This window comes from Cornus florida, unplaced genomic scaffold (assembly GCF_030987335.1).
Source record: "Cornus florida cultivar Cherokee Brave unplaced genomic scaffold, ASM3098733v1 CherokeeBrave_3.0.0_Hap2_Chr09, whole genome shotgun sequence".
Taxonomy (NCBI): domain Eukaryota; kingdom Viridiplantae; phylum Streptophyta; class Magnoliopsida; order Cornales; family Cornaceae; genus Cornus; species Cornus florida.
In genome coordinates, this window is record NW_026775579.1 from 56,626,922 (window position 1) to 56,644,819 (window position 17,898).

General features: G+C 36.9%; 1 pseudogene; it reads right to left on the reverse strand.

The window, feature by feature from the left end:
• Positions 1-470: 470 nt before the first annotated feature.
• LOC132272649 (pentatricopeptide repeat-containing protein At1g63330-like) lies at positions 471-2,775 on the reverse strand (annotated as a pseudogene).
• Between the last annotated feature and the right edge of the window lie 15,123 nt (positions 2,776-17,898).

Consider the following 17,898-nt stretch of genomic DNA (forward strand, 5'->3'; position numbering starts at 1 on the left):
CATCAAGGAGGGAATAGACATGCATATATGACCAAGAGACCTCCTCAAGAATACAAGTCTATTGGAACTTGGTTATGAAGATTACAAATTAGTAAATTATGTAGCAGCTAAAAGGGAAATAAGCTCAAGTAAGACAGGTGTTAGTTTTCTATGGGCATGACAAGAGAGATTGAAAGCACCAAGTTTCAATATGTTTAAGCTTCCCAAAAATGAAAAATTGTTCATAAACCATCACCAAGTGAAAGGAAAAGCAATTTTCATATATAAAACAAGTAAATAATAAAAGTTAGCATTTAAATGGTATTCTCATGAGAGAAAATAGCAAATTACTGATTCATCCCCGCAATGTTTTTAAATTAAAAAATGATCCACGTGGTTGCTTCATCTCTTTTTATCTTCTGAGAAATTGAACAGGTATAAAAGTTTTCCACATTCATAATAGACAAACTAAAATTAAATGTTAGGAATCATTCAAGAACAATTATTTTTTGGTGATTCAATCCCTTTAGTGATTGGTGTCAACTGTTCACATTCTACACAAAAATGATGTCTAAAAACTATCTAGCAAGATACCATCGCAATAGCAATTCTTCTACAATCAAATTATGGAATATATCCAATGATCCTAACAAATAACCACCAACAACAATATCCATACTTAGAAGTGCAGAAATCCACGGAGCACTTAGGCTTGGACATTCATGTTTTCCTTTGGCATGAACTTCTGAACCATTTCGAGGAGTGCAGGGTCTTGACCAGTAGTGGAGAGTGGATGTAGTAACATAGAAAAAGTAGATGCATCCGGTGAAAAACCCTTCTTGGTCATTTCCTCTACAAGTGCCACTGCCTTGTCACACTTTTCCCTCCTAATACATCCTCGGACTATAGTGTTGTAAGTGACACTATTAGGCAAGCAACCAGTCTCTTCCATTTTCCTGAGCAGCTCTTCAGCTTTCTCCAGTAGTCCTTCTAGACAAAGTCCTTTTATTAGTATAGTATACGTCTTAACATCAGGTTGTAGCCTTTTAAGAAAAAGATCATCATAAAGACCCCATGCAACATCAAATGTCCCATTCTTGCATAGTCCGTCAATGAGGACGTTGTAAATAGAAATATGAGAATTTAATCCATGGCTTTCCATCATGTGAAATATTGACTACGCTTCAGAAATTTGCCCATTTTTGCACAGGCCATCCAACAGGACACACTACGTGTAAAAATCTGGAATTTGGCCCCTAGCTTGCATTTCATTCAGAAGCTTTCTTGCTGCAGCACATCTACCGTTTCGGAACAACCCCCGCAGCATAGTTGTGTAAGTGAGAATTGTAGGTTCTAATCCTTTATGAGGCATTTTTCGCAAGAGATGCATGGCCTCATCAATCTTCATCTGCATGCAATAACCATTCATTAAAGTATTATAGGTGATAGTGTCAGGCTCAATTCCCCCGTCCTCCATGGAATTGAATGCTTTCATTGCTTCATCCATTTGGCCTTGCAAACAATATCCATTGATCAAAGCATTGTAAGTGACAACATCAGGATCATCACCTCTTTGAATCATGATTTCAACGATACTCTCTCCATCTTTTACCATCCCTTCTTTGCAAAGTGCATCTACCAACATATTGAAGGTAAATACATTTGGAAAAATATTCCGATCCACCATCTCATTCAACAATCTTGTGGCGTCTTTCCATCGACCAAAATTGCAAAGTCCGTGAATCAATGAATTGTATGTGATAACATCGGGTAAGATGCCTTTCTCGATCATTTCGGAGAAAAAGACCAAAGCATCATCTACCAGTCTGTCCTTGCAAAGACTATCAATTATGGTGTTATAATACAATGTTAAGTTAGCACTAGAAATCCTTGTTTTCTCCACCGCCGTAAGTAGTCCAAGGCCTTGCTAGTATGCCCTGTTTTGCAAAGACCATTGATCACTATTCCATACGTGGTTTCATTAGGTTCAATCTGTTTATCCCTTAGCAGCTTGTTGAATAACTCCATTGCCTCACTACTTTTACCTTTTAAGAAAAGCCCTTTGATAAGTGTGCTGAATGTAGCCACATCTGGTACATAACCACGTTTGAATAGGTCGCCTAAAATAGCAAACCCTAAACCGACTCGATTCAGGTGGCAATAACAGTTGATAGCGATGGTCATGGTATACTCATCAACAGGGATACCCAACACACGCATTTGCTTGTAGAGAGAAACAACAGTTGAGTAATGTTTCATTCTGGTAATAAACCCTAGCAGCTGAGTAAATTCAATAACAGAAGGCAGAGGTCGCGTTCGGACCGTCCGATTGAATGAATTCAGAGCATCTTCGAGCTTATTATGATTAGTATTATTTTTATTATTTTTTGAAAACCCAATTCTTGGTTTATCAGACAGTGACTTGCGAATTGAAGTAGCAGAATGAGAGTGAAATGAAAGTATATTATGAACATCAGAGAATGCGTTTGGGTTTAGAGAGAGAATAATAGTAGTTGGGTTTAGAGAGAGAATAATAGTAGTAGTAGTAGTAGCAGGAAGATGAGTACCTTTTGGGAAGTATAATCTCTTCATCTTCGACCGGTTTGTCTCCCTCACTCACTCACTCTCAGAGCTAGAGAAGTCGAAACCCAATTTTGGCAATGAGAACAACACAGTCGTTTATATTCTCGCTCCGATTATACTGTATATCAAATGTGGATCATGAGTTCAAGATCCAACTCTTATCGGGTCTCTTTATTTTTTTTATTTATTTATCTATTTTTTTTTTTTTTTGTTTCTAAAGCACAATTTTCATGAATAACATAATATGCTCATTCAAGATAAATTAATAATTTGATTAAATTTATAAGATAATACATTTTAAAATAATTGTTATAAGTTTCTATACGTCCCCCTTATTATATAAATTAATAATTTGATAAGAAGTGTGTATAGAAGTGATTAAGATATTTTTTTAAAATACATTGAATATTAATTTAAAAAAAATTTTAATTTTTACTTTCGGAAATTGATTCATGTATCCTTATTTTTTTAATCCAAATTAATACAAAGATATTTATAAACTTAAATGACATAAGCGCTCTTCTTTATTATTCTCCCTATTGCATTATGATTAAACAATGACCATCACAGTAGTAAAGTTGTAGACGCTTAAAAATTGTGATGGTCTAATCACCGTTGGATTGATCAAGAAGTCAAATATTCCTTAATTAATTAAATTTCACAAATGGACCCATCAATAATCACGTGTCAAAATCTTAAAGGTTCCCAACTTTAGAGAAAAAGTGCGTCGACGTTCCAAGGAAGAATTCAAATACGGTTCAACCACCGACCCAAGATTAAGCTTCTGAAGCCCTTGCGTCGACGTTCCAAGGAGATTCAATCAGAGGAAGATTCTATACTGTAATATAATCGCCAAACAGAGGACTGTACTCATTTATTTTCTGATATTATTTAATAAATTTTCGTTTCTGAATTTTGGGAATCAAAATTTGTGTGTACAAAAGTAATCCAATCATTAACTCTACGTAATAGGAATTCTAGATGACCATTGCAATATATTTTTATCTACTCCATTCTTTTTTAGTACCCGAGAAACCTTTGTTGCAAATAATGTCAAAAGTTATATTTGCATCTAAATAATGACTTTTATTGACTATCATAATCTATAGGGAAAAGTGGAAAAAAACTCTTGGGAAACTTACCTTTAACTCCCTAAATTATTTAAAATGGAAAAAATTCCTTGAATTATACAAATTTGTTGCATATCATTTCATCCGGCCGTCCCAAAATGAAAGCATGATTCTCACGCGACATAGAAACTTAATTTTTTGGACAATAATGCCCTTCTGCAACCGGATTGATGGAGATGGAAGTGGTGGTGCTGTCGTGGCGACGACGACAGGGTTGAGGTTGGAGGAGGGGTTGGATCTCCAATAGTCCAATACCCACCAAACAATCCCTAACGACTTAAAAAAAAAAAAAAACACCATCTATTAAGTCGAGATGATGAAGAAACACCAAACCAGTACAAGCTGTTATCCACTGCTGATGAAGGGGTATGCCTAGAATCTTTCATCCGTACAGTGGCTATCAAATACTATCTGAACCGGCACTGGCTAATTCAAAGCTAGACCTCTTTTGAATGGCTTCACCCCTTTTTATTTGGCACACCCGAGACAGAAAGAAGAGCTAGAACAACCAGAACACTTCGTACCGTATCACACCGAGATATAGCAAGCGACAAGATTGCCGTCTTTCGACCGAGGTTCATCACTCCTTCAGGCAAAAAAGAACCAAGAAAGAGAGAAGTTCCATCTAGAGAGAGCAATTGGTCTTTTGCGCTTGGTAACTCACACTGAACCACACACCACAAGTCGTCAAACCCAATTGAAACCATAAACCCTCCACCGCTGTCAATCTCAAATCGGAAATGAAGAAAATGATGTTCGCAAGAATTGCTCTGACGTATTTTCAAAAACCCTTTTAATTGATGGCCATCACATCGTCGAAACCCTTTTATTTTCAGAAACCCTTTCCTCCACCTCTCTGCCGAGCAACGTTGCCTTTTAATCCCACCGAGGTCACAATCTTCCAAGCTCCAACCATCATTGACATCACGCCGCGAACCAACCTTGTCACCACCGCTTGCTAGATCCGTCCTCACCAGATCCATCAGCGCTGAGCTGTACAGACCCGTTTGGGTTAAAAAAAAATTAACCCATATGCTCTCGTCGCCCACCGCTACACCAACCGGCGCCTACCGCTACACCAGTCACGCCGCCGCGAACCGCCATCAGTTCCGTCCTAGCTACCTTGCCCGCCATAGTTCCTCATCACAGCCAACCACCGCCGCTGAATTGCTTTCTCTCCTCGTCTCTCCCTTCTTCTGGTTATATATATATATATATCAGTGTTGGTATGATGCTTCAAACTATGTCGTTTTAACTGAGGGTAATGTTGTCTTTTGCCGAAAACCTATTGTTAGTTCAAGGGGGTTAAATGCAACAATTTGTTAGTTCAAGGAGGTTTTATGTAATTTGAGGGGTTTATTGCAAAACCCCATGAGTTTATTTTGCTCTTTTCCTTAATCTATGTGACTTCTATTGACCAGTGACCACCACCAAGGAGCTGCTTAATCAAATTTTGTAAGAATATATATATATATTTTTTTTTCTTAAACAATATATGTAAATTGAGTCAGAAAGAAGCCAAACCACTTGAAGGTTAAATTATCCCCTCTTTTTTTAAAAGATGGTTAAATTACCCTCTCGTTTTTTAAAAAGATGATTAATCCTCTCTAAACTCACGGAATTTCTAAAATATATGAGGATTTGAATTTTCAACCATGCTTCGGGAAATCCAATAGTTGTACTGAATAAAAGTAAAACTAAAAAAGGAATACATTTTAATTCGGTTTGGTTTAAACAATGAAATAAAATAAATTTTATCTTAAGGATTTCACAAAAATTAGAATCAAACATATCTAATAAAACTGCTATACGAGGGAATTCTCTTCGTTATTTATGTTCTATAGATTTTTTTTTATTTTTTTTTATTTATTTTGTGCACTTGCTCCAATCCTATTTATTAGATAAAAGTATATATAATATATATATATACACACACACAAAATATACACACACATATATACACACACACACACACACACTTGGTGGGTGAAAGAAGAGTGGGTTGAACTTTAGGATATTTTGGTCATTTTAAATAAGTCTTTTGAGAGTAGTTAAGTCATTTATACATGAAACATAGTAAACACAAAGTTAAAAGGGTAGTATTATCATTTTATGTAAAAAGTTATCCGACATCACTAAAAATTGACTTTTGGGATGTGTGAAATATGGAGCCATTCTTTCAAATACGAGTGAAAGTTAAAATCAAAATCTTCATTTAAGTGAAATTCGACCTAACCTGAAGGGGTGTCAATGTAATTTACCCTTAATATGATCCAAGAGCAGTTAAAACATGGGTAGGTTTTGGGATAAAATTTGTTATATGGTTTATAATTTTTCTAATTTCTTCCCTACTGTGAAATATTACCTTTTGATTTACTAATAAGTTTCTTTTAATATAATTTTTATCCTTACTTGCAATTCAAATTTCAAAAGTACCCATTTTTTTTTTCTTGTAACTTTTACTAATGATTCTAAAACATTAACACTTTGTTGCCAAAATTATTTTATTATTTTAATTGCTATTTGAACTTCTACAAGATACAAGGTTTATGTTTTGGTGGAAAAATATTCTTGATCAAGCTTATTCACTTTGATTCGTATAAAGATTGGGAGTGATATCCCCAAATACACTGTTGTCCGTAGGAAAGTAGGGATGACAATTTCTATCCGATTTATGCTTCACTCTGGTACTAATAGGGTGAGTATGGTAAAATAATTAAAAATTTGAAACGAATTCGGGATGGATAGATTTAGTGATGAACTGACAAAAATGCCCCTGAACATCCCTTGCAACATAAACTGTGTTGGCATCTCACCTTTCCTCTCTCCTCCCTGGTACTCTTATCCTCCATTTTTTTGCATGAAAAAAATTGTTCACAGATGATGCCAAAACCCTAAACCTATTGATTGAAACAATGGGATAATCCGTGAAATTCTCCAATATTAGTTCAACTGATTTAATAATTGAATGAATTAATTTTTGTTCCAAAAGATGATGGAATAAGCATAAGAATATTTTTTTCCCAAATCTCTCAATTGTTTCAATGGGGTAGAATTTATTATTAGTTTATATTGAATCAGAATGTTTTCTTGGGCAACAAACAGAAATGTAATTAAACGAAATTTTATATCGAACTCCTTTGTAGTCTCTGAGACCAGGGCTCTGGCTTTTTTGTGAGAGGGATCTTTGTGACTAGTGAAATGTAGTGCTTTGGACAAGGGGGAATTGCATGACAGCTACTACATATCTTCTTCCACGAGCTTAGCAACATATCATTCTCCGTCATCATTTGACCATCCAAGTTGCGCTGGATGCCGAACTAATAGAGAGACACATTCTTCATAAAATGATGCTTCAACTGAAACTGCCTAATGATCTTTGAAAACGTACGGCTACTTCTGCTGGTGATAGAATCAGGTCAATCAGCAGATGAAAAACAAGTCTGGAAGCCTGGAACTAACATTAGCATGGCTGGACAAGCACTGGGTGCTTAACAACTATTGTGATCCTAGTTGTTGGTGATATTGCAGCAGTTGTACCATGAGCCAACCTTTAATGAGCTGGATTTTGTCTTTTTTCGGGCTTGAGGAAGTTCGATCAATCGAACTTGTGGTGAAATCGATCGAACATAGCTGAGATCTATCAAACTTTGGCTGGATCGATCCTCCCATGACGGCGCCTTTTTGGATAAGGATAGATCTGAGATATTTTGGGGAAAGAGACAAAAGTGGTAGGTGAGGTGGTACAACTGGATAAGATAGAATCTTTTTGATCGATCTGAGAATTGTTGGATCGATTGAACTTTTTGAGATCTTTGGATAAGGACAAAAGAGCTTGGATCCATCTTGAAATATCTAAATCGATGAACTTTTGATCGATCGAAATATACTTGTGATCGATCGAACCTACTGAAGTCCATACTTTGCTTCAATCTGCTTCCACTTTTCTCCTTTCTTCCATCCAGCTTGAGTTAGCTTCTTTTAAGCTCTTATTTGGCTAAATTAGTTTATTTTGGGATAAGCACCTAAAAAGGGCAATAACACGAAATTAGTCTAAAATGGGAAAGTAAGATAGATAAATGGCCTAGAATACCTAAGCTTAAGGGATTTAAATGCACACTTTTCAGCGCTCATCACACCCCCAAACTTAAATATTGCTAGTCCCTAACAATGAATTACAAAGTAAAGGAATGAAATAAACAATTATATAACTATGAACTAGAAAACAATAAATGGATAACGCCATTTTCATAGGGAACACGATTACATTTAGCGTATGTAACAAGCCTTTTAAACCCCTAGGTTACCCTTAGTGGACGAGTGAAGTCTCGTGAGGGTTTCCAGAAATGATACCCACAAACATTAAGCTCATTCTCACAAAAGAGGCACCAATATTGCAAACAAGCATTAGGAGAAAACTACCTCAAGTATGCAATTTTTCAACCCTTTCCAAGCAATCTCCCAAAATTTCAACATCAAGTAAGCAAGTGTGGTCCTCCACACATCAAGCAAATGATCATGCAAATCAAAACAATACTAAAATCCTTTTGAGTGGACCGGCATCAAATATGTTGTTATCTAAGCCGACTAAAGAAATAATCACATCATTACCCTCAAACTAGCACACAAATCTAGTACCGATCATCAAGACAAAGAGTGGACCTTTTATTAAAATTTTATTGATCTAGGTGCGCTTATTCTTTTCACTCGATTTTTTTTTCCTCTAAGGATCAAAGATGGAAGCATAGTGCAATGTGTTGATCTATTAAGCTTTCTAGCGATCCATGAGGTCGAGCGTTAGGTCAATGACTCCTAAACCAGATGGCTTTAGGGCATTAGGCCTTCAAACACCCCTAAGGACTTACAAGCTCAAATCAACTAGACTACAAATCAAAACAACCTCCATCTAATCATTTCCCACTTCTCACCTTTTGGGAGAAGTCCTCACTTTTTTTTTTTACTTTTGCAACTTTTTTTTTTTTTTAAGCAAGTTCAATTATCAACCTAGAGTTCGGGCCCTCCACCTTTCGGCGCAAGAAGTTTAGTGCTTAATGAGGCTAGAATCCCGGTTACTTAGTGAAAAGGGATTGTTATCCACCTTTATCAAAATGAAAGCTTTCAATGTACTACTAGCCCAATTGGGATATAACCAATTCAATAATCAACAAAGCATGTACCCCACAAATGAATGCTAGTGTGCGTTTGTGCTAGTGTAGAATCCTATAGTGAATCTCAAAACAATCACAAAATTAGGATGATGTGGACTACAGGTGCAAGCATGATATCAATCTTTCGAAAAATTTACTCCTAAATGGCATCCACAAGGCATACAAGGAGTATTGGACTCTCAAGTCAAGCAATTTTTAAATTTTAAACAATATAGTTCTCAAAAGATCAAAATTATAGCTAGTTATGGACCAATTATAGAAAATTCCTCAAATACACAAGTTATGCTCAAAATTTTGAATTGAAAGCAAATACTGTAATTAACACCATTACTGTGATAACCCTCGGATCTGAGACACGGGTTGATCAGGCCAGGTCCAAACCTGATGGAATATCTAACAATCAGTATGTAACCGAACACAGAATACAAAGCGAAATAAGAAATTAAAATAATAAACTAAAGAAATACTAATTTAAAATTCTCAAAATATAATTATTAAAATCCGATACTCCAAAACTCCATAAATTTAACAACTCGGGAATCCATCCAGTGGACCCCTTATTAAAAATCCCAATAGAAACTAAAACATCAAAAATAGAATCTAAAGCTAAACATAGAAAGGATTCCTACGTAGTCGGAGGAATGAATGTCTGTATCTGCACTGCACGTCCAAGCTCTAACCCTAGAATTGACGAACACTTGAAAAATAAGAGAGTGGGTCAGGCCCACATGCAAGTCCTATTCTACTACAATCCATACAGTAATCCGATACGCAGATACATCATAGATAGCCCAACAATATCTAGAGTAGTCCATATGTATATATAGTACACACTATAGGATGCTCGCTAGTCCAATAGGTCTGTTTCAACCTGAGTAGAGATACCATGCAAATCACACATAATGTGGTCATGTGTACCTTGACCTACCAGGGAACAACACCTATGTCCAGTTATCCATCCTAGGCGATATACGCACCCTAACCATAGTCCTGAGACTCAAGCTCATACCATGGCACCATATAATAAATATATAAAGTCCGTACTCCTCGTAATATAAAATATCATCCATATCTGTGTAGTGGTCTGATATATGTATAATCATCCGTCCTGAAATCATATTAAGTCATTCAACTATTTTGTTGACATGACACAAGTATGTGATGGACTTAACCTATATGGTTAATCCGTACCTTAATCCAAATTAGGTAGGACTTAGTACTTGAACTAGTCCATACCTAGTATGTCACCGTCCCATACCGGTACACACAATCCTCTAGTTAACAAAGTTGACAAAACAATAATAGATACTTATCAACCATACTCCAGAATTAGCATAAATACAGTTTAATATGTGTTTGATCAATTTATACTTCAAATATAAGATTTAGAAATCCTATTCCAATCCTTCAAATTTACAAAGTAGGACTACGTATACAACTCCTCCAAACAGTACCATAACTGATGCAATATACAGTCGATTTTAAAATATTAATTAATTTCCATTTAAGCATACTTATTTTTCCAGATAAATAACTATATACTATAACACAGTTGAGGCCTGATTAACAATTTAAAATCATGCGAATAAACCAATTTGCTTTAGAAAAACAATAAGCAATTTCAATGTATAATGCAACCTTCCACATACAGGTTTATTGTTTAACCTTATATTATTTTCTGTTGCAACATATTAATATCAACATGCTTCCCAAGAGTTTTCACAAGTCTGTAACAGATATAAATCTCATTCACAGCCACTGGAACCATTTAGAAACAACTCCCACAGTCCAAACCAAACCCAGAACTCGAAAAACTAAATAAAAGAGGGTAGAGCCGCCTCCTAAAACAAAGGAGCCGGCTCTCCCCTAGGTGGAGCCACCTCCACCTCATGTGGAGCCAGCTCTACCCCTTGTAGAGCCGGCTCTACAAGCCCTAGAGCCGGCTCCCTCTTTTGGTGAGCCAGCTCTTCTCCTTGAGAACCGTATCCCTTAACCTGTTCGTCTTCTTCGCCTCCGGCGAAGTTCAGAGTCACTATACAGTTTTTATAACTTATTTTAGGGTTCAATTAATGTCCTAGAATTAATTATAAGTATGCATCCAATCCCAAATATACAAAGGTTAAGCAAGATTAAAACCAATGCAAACAGAATCTTAAGTGAGAACAACATTCAACACAAAATAGATTTATGCAACGATTTAAAAGTTGTTTCAAACATGCTTAAAAGATTAATATTAACTTCAATGTAATCTGTTTTAATACTTGATTAATCCCTGGAGACTAATTAGGCATGCACAGAACACGAATTAAAGAGAAGGAATAGAATAGAGACTTGCCTTGAGTTTCAGTTTTGAAACTCTAAACCACTATCTTTGAAGCTTCCGTCCACGTCCAAGACTCCTATTCTACACCTCCAGTGCTCTTGGTTCAACCCAGAAGTACTCCGTCCAGTTACCCTTGAACCTCTCTAAAAATCTCTCAAAGTTCTCTCCGTCTCACCGTAGTGAATAGGGTTTTGTTTGTAACCCTAAACCAACGTATAATATTGTATTTATAGGCTTCAGCACAACCCTAATTCTAATACAAAACTAACCCTAAGTCGGCTAAAACCCTCATATGATTAATTAAATAAAACCCTACATCTAATATACATAACAACCAAAACACGGACAACGGTTAATTTAAAAAAACAATTTATTTAAATAGCCACATAAGCACATAATTAAACCAGTCACAAATTAAAGAAAATGCCAGTTAAATAAAAACAAATTAATAAAACACACAATTCAATGAAAAATAAACAAATAAACAATTAAACAAATAATTTAGTAAAAACGCACTTAAATAATTAAATTAAATGCCAGGATTGTCCTTTTAAAATTAGGGTTATTACATTCTTCCCCCCTAATAAAAGGAATTCCGTTCTCGGAATTCGTTCTTACCTTCTTCCCATAACTTAGGAAACTGCGAGCGAATGACATCCTCCCGTTCCCAAGTGGACTCAGCCTCATGGTGATGACTCCACTGAACACGCACCAAAGGGATAACCATATTACAAAGGATTTGATTCCTACGGTCAATGATACGACACGGTGGCTCCAAATACGTTGCATCCGGCTACAACTCAGTCTCCCTTACATTGATATGTTGATACCGATCCTCATCTCACAGAAATTTCCGCAACATGGAAACATGGAACACATTATGGACGCAATCCAAATTATCCGGAAGTGCCAACCGTAAGCGATAGCTCCAACTCGATCCGTAATCATGAATAGATCGACAAACCGCGGTGACAACTTCCCTTTTTTCCCAAAGCGCATTACACCCTTCATAGGCGACACTTTGAGTAGAACTTGATCCCCAACCTGAAACTCCAAAGTATGTTTGTGACGATCAGCATAGCTCTTCTACTGACTCTGAGCAGTGCGCATGCGATCTTTAATAAGAGTGATCTTCTCAGAAGTATCCTTGATGAACTTAGGACCTAAGAATCTGCTCTCTCCAACTTTCATCCAACAAACAAGCAATCGACACGGTCGATCGTACAATGCCTCAAACGGTGCCATACCAATAGTCTTTTGAAAGTATTGTTATAAGCAAACTCCACAAATGGCAAATAATCCTCCCAGTGGCCCTTGAAGTCAAGAACACAGGACCGAAGCATATCTTCCATGATCTGATTCACCGTCTCCATTTTTCCATCAGTCTGAGAATGATAAGCAGTGCTAAAATGTAATTCTGTACCCAAAGCCTGCTGAAAACTCTTCCAAAATCCTGACATAAAGCTCGAATTCCTATCCGATATAATAGATAATGGAATGCCATGCAACTTTACAATCTCTGAAATGAAAAGTCTCGCCAACTGCTCCGAAGGGAAGTCAATGCGAATAGGCAAGAAGTGAGCTGATTTCGTCAATCTGTCCACGATAACCCAAATAGAATTGTGACCCTTGAAAGAGTTTGGTAATCCCTTCACAAAATCCATAAAAATGCTCTCCCATTTCCACTCCGGTATCGGCAGTGGCTGTAGAGCCCCTGGCGGCCTTTAATAATCAATCTTGACCATCTGACAAGTACTAAATCGTGAGACAAAAAGAGCAATGTCTCTCTTCATACCTGCCCACCAAAACTGCCGCTTCATATCCTGATACATTTTGTCGCCTCTTGGATGAACAGAAAACTAAGAGTAGTGAGTCTTAATCATCACATCGTTCCTCAAATCGTTAGCAGAAGGTACCACTAAACGTCCCTTACACCTCAACCCTCTGTCAGTCCCAACATGGTAAAATGGAACCTCCCAGAAGCTATCTCTGCAACCTTGTCAATGCACTACTGATCCGTGAGTTGTGCTTGCAGAACCTTGCGAATGATGGAAGGTGTAACCACCAAGCAAGCCATAAAAGTATCCGACACCTCATTCACATTCCTTAAAGCATTCCATTCAGTGGTGAATAAAGCAGAAAGACTACCAACAGGTCGGCGACTGAGTGCATCCGCCACCACATTCGCTTTCCCTGGATGGTATTGTATGGAGAAGTGATAGTCTTTCACAAATTCCAACCACATGCGCTGTCTCATATTCAGCTCCAGCTGAGTGAACAAATATTGCAGACTCTTGTGATCGCTGAATAATCTGAATGACTCACCCAATAGACAATGCCTCTAAATACGTAAAGCAAAGACCACAGTTGCCAATTCCAAATCATGTGTTGGATAATTAAGCTCGTGAGGCTTAAGCTTCTGAGATCCATACGAAATCGGTCGCTCCTCCTGCATGAAAACACATCCAAGACCCTACAAAGAAACATCCGTGTTGTAATATCCCTAATTTCAAAAGGATAGTCCTGGTATTTAATTTATTGTTTAAATTGGATTTTATTTTTTTATGTGCATTAGTTGATTTATTATTTAAATTATTCTTTAATTGCAGTTTATTCTTTATTTATTTTATGTGTTTTAAGTGATTCGTTGCTTGCTTATTTGATTTAATTAATGGGTTTTATTAAATTAATTATTTATTAAGTATTTAATTGTTGAACAGGGTAATTATGTAATTCCCATTAACTACGGTTTTAGATACGTTTTAGTTAGGGTTTTTGGAGCCGTCTCATAAGCATCTGATATGTATCTAAACTGGGTTACTTTGTGGGCCGACGAAGTTAGGGCTCTGTGGATTAGGGTTTTAATCTTGCAATTATAAATACCTCAGTATATGTTAAACCTAGGGTTACATATTGTCGTAGCTTTTACACGGAAAAGTCTGCCAAATAGAGAGAGTTACAGAGGGAGTTTTGGTGAGAACAGAGTAGTTTGTGAGAATTTCGACTGGGGATTCCAAGGTTTAACCAAGGAGAAGGAAGGAGCAGCGGTTCTAAGAGGTTAGACAAGTTTCAGTGGATGTTGGAAAACTAAGACCAACGGCAGCAAGGGTTTGTTTGCAAACCTATTCAGGCAAGTTCTATCTTCCTCTTTCCCTTTGAGCCGTGTTCTGTGCACCTAGATATGCTCTAGGGTTTTAAGGAAATTAACAACTAAATCATTCATGTATGTTATACATCAAATTAATCATATGTATGCTTTGAATTATTTCTGTGATGATTTCTGCAATATCTGTTACAGTGCATGCAAGTTGGTTCAGTTTTATGTCCTTTAAGCATGAGGGTTTTTGTCGTAGTTTTTGTCTCTGTTTTTTATTGCAACTACTGTAAACTAAGTATGGAAAGACTACGGGAGTTATGTAAATCTCATAGGAAGGTTGTTGTTTCTGTTTTAGATCTTTGTTACGGTAGTTGCAAATCTGTTCAGTGTTGGTTCTGTATGCCTATTAAAACTATTGAAAGTCCAATCTCTGTAATTGATTCCAACGAGCTGTAAACAAACCATTGAGATGCTATTGGGTGTTATTAAGACTATTAGGATTTGTTTTAAAGCCAAATAGAAAGGCTGGTAGAGGTGGAAAGTGACCGGAAGCAAAGCAGAGAGTTGCAGGAATTGCAGAGGTTGGAGACGGCTCTTAGAAGGGGAGAGAGCCGGCTCCATGGAATGAGGGAGCCGGCTCCCTCATCTTTTCTAGGTAAAGAGCCAGCTCCATGAAGTAATGGAGCCGGCTCAAGGCTCTAAAAGAGCCTGCTCTTTCCAAAAATTGAGCAGGCTCTCTTGTAATTTCATTTTTGATTTTTTTTTTTTTTTTTATTACGAATTACCTGCTACTGTTGGAGCATTGGAATTGTTTTGAAACCTCTGGGAATTTATAGAGGGATTAGATAGTTTATTTTGGGTTTTATTAAGACCATAAATTGATTTAAATTGACCTCTAAGTCTATGGGACAAATAGTAGAAAATTAGTGAACTTTCTATGCCGTTGACGGCCGAAAGGTAATAAATTGTCTAGTTTTAATTTGACAATTTAGGGTGCTAAAGCATGATTCTAAATTAAGTTTTAGATGTACGGAGAAGTATTTTAGTTAACAAATTAGACTTATGGATTAGTGTATGGCCCTGTGTTAAAAGGAATAAAACAAGGTACAAGTTTACAACTTAGTACGCTGTTACCGGATGGAAGGAACTAAATTGCTTAAAATAATTTTAACAATTTATTGGACTATAATATGATTATAGAATGGATTTTAAATGCGTGATAGAGTCAATGGTATATTAGATTTGATCTATGCATATCTAGATGTTAATTGTTGAGTTATGAAATCACAATCTGCAACTATATGGTTTAATGCTTGAATTTAATTGCTGAACTTTAAATGTTTCCCTGCAATTACTTGGATATTGGTTTTGGATTATATATATGTGGAATTTTAATTGCTGAATTAATAGATTCTGTCAATTACATGGTTGTGGAGGATGGTATGAACCGGTATGGGACGGTGTCATACTAGGGATGGTTTAGCTCAAAACGCATAAATCTAACCTATTGGATTTAAGGGAAGGATGGTAAAATATTGAATCCTAAACCTTGTTTAGTCAGATCGACTGATTAAGTTGAAAGACTATCTGGATTAATTATGTTTGTGTGTAGTCGGATCGACTGATTAAGTTGAATGACTACCTGGATTAAATGTTGGTTGTGTTTAAGTCAGATCGACTGATTAAGTTGAATGATTAAACTGGATTAAAATTCTTATGTCAATTCAATAAACAATAAAATGGCATACCTTGGGTTAGACGGACTTTATATATATGTTATGGCACCACGATATGGGCATGAGTCTCAGAGTCGTTGGTTAGGGAGCGTATATGCATTGGGATGCATAGCTGGATATGATGGTTGAGGTGTACCCTGTTAGGTCTAGGTATTCATGGCCACCTTTGGGTGAGTTTTTGCATGTTGCCTTCTACTCAGGTTGAGACCTCATTATAGTCCAGTGAAGGTCCTCTAGTGTGGATATATTTATTTATGGACTAGATAGATATTGTGAGGTATTTAGGTGTATCTGCGTATCGGGTCACTGTATGGATTGCAGTTAGATTAGAACTTGTTCGTGGGCCTGACCCACTCTTATTTTTCAGGTATCGGACGGTTCCAGTCTTAGGCTTGCTCTTGCTGTGCAGGGATTATCATTCGTTCCACCGACGACGTAGGATGTCCTTCCATATTTTAGTATTTGGTTTTATGTCAGTTGTTTACGTTTCAGTTGAGATTTTTATTTAGGGGTCCACTAGATGGATTCCCGAGTTGTAATTCATAGAAGTTTTGGAAGTTGGATTTTATTAAGTTCTATCAGGCTATTGAGGATTGTATATTAGTATTCTGTTCAGCTTTTAATAGTTATTCTTATTTCATTTTTTTCATCTGTGTTCGTTTTAAAATACTTTAATTGTTTGATTTCCCTCGGGTTTGGGCCTGGGCCTGATCAACCCATGTCTCGGATCCGAGGGGTATCACAGTTGGTATCAGAGCACTCCAGGTTTAAGTGTCTCTAGGGTGTTTCGTATTAAGTCTTCCGCGTAGCGTTTTCTCTTGATTAGAGCTTAAGTTTAGGATTCGTTGAATTCCTTTACGGTTCATTTAGAAGGTACTGATGTCAAGTTTATTCTGTAATTTCAGAATGGTTGGCACTAGGAAGAGGATGGGGTCCATGATGAAAGCAAAGACGGGCCCAAGGCCGAGGAAGGTTACTCCGGTGATTCCCCTGAGAAGGTCGATCAAGAAGGAAGAATTGGAAAATAAGGAATTGATTCCAATGGGTGTTGCTTCGGAGTACACGTCAAGGAAGGTTTCTGGTGTGCGAGATTGGCCACCATACTGTGGACCTAATACAACTTCGGTGGTGCTCAAAGCTGAGCCAAGCGGAGAGGAAGACCCCGAAGAAGATCCAGATGGAGAAGACACCGGAGCATCCACGAAGGAGAGCACCGAAGTTCAAGGATAAATGCTCTTTTAAGAGTACTATGATTTTATCTACTAGTAAGAGTTTAAGTATTATTTAAAGAATAGTACTGTTTACACTAGTTTTAGTTTTAAAGAATTTAAGACAATTATTCTTTTGGAGGTTTATGGATTTGAAGGAGTTTTAATAACGTAAACTAGTGGTTTTGGCTATCTTCATTGTGTATTACGATAGTATTTTTGGATATAAATATATATATGGGTTTGTTAAACTATATTGGTATGTGTATAGTACGATAATGGAGGATTATCACAGTGGAGTGATTGGTTTTGGGCAAACAAACAAATATTTGTTTACGTGTCTGATGTGTTAAGACAGGACGATTACCAAAGAGTTTATAAATGAACTGGTGTAAGTCGATAGGGTAATTTTGTTTCTGAATGTTGAATCCCCAGGATAGTACGATGGTCTAAAAGGGAATAGCGGCAGTTTTGGTGGGCAGGTATAGAGAGAGACATTGCTCTTTTCGTTTTTCAGTATAGTACTTGTCAGATGGTCAAGATTGATCATCAGAGGTCGCCAGGAACTCTACAGCCACTGCCGATACCGGAGTGGAATTTGGCGAGAGCAGATTCTTGGGTCCTGAGTTTATCAAGGATACCTTTGAAAAGATTGCTATTATTAAGGATCGCAT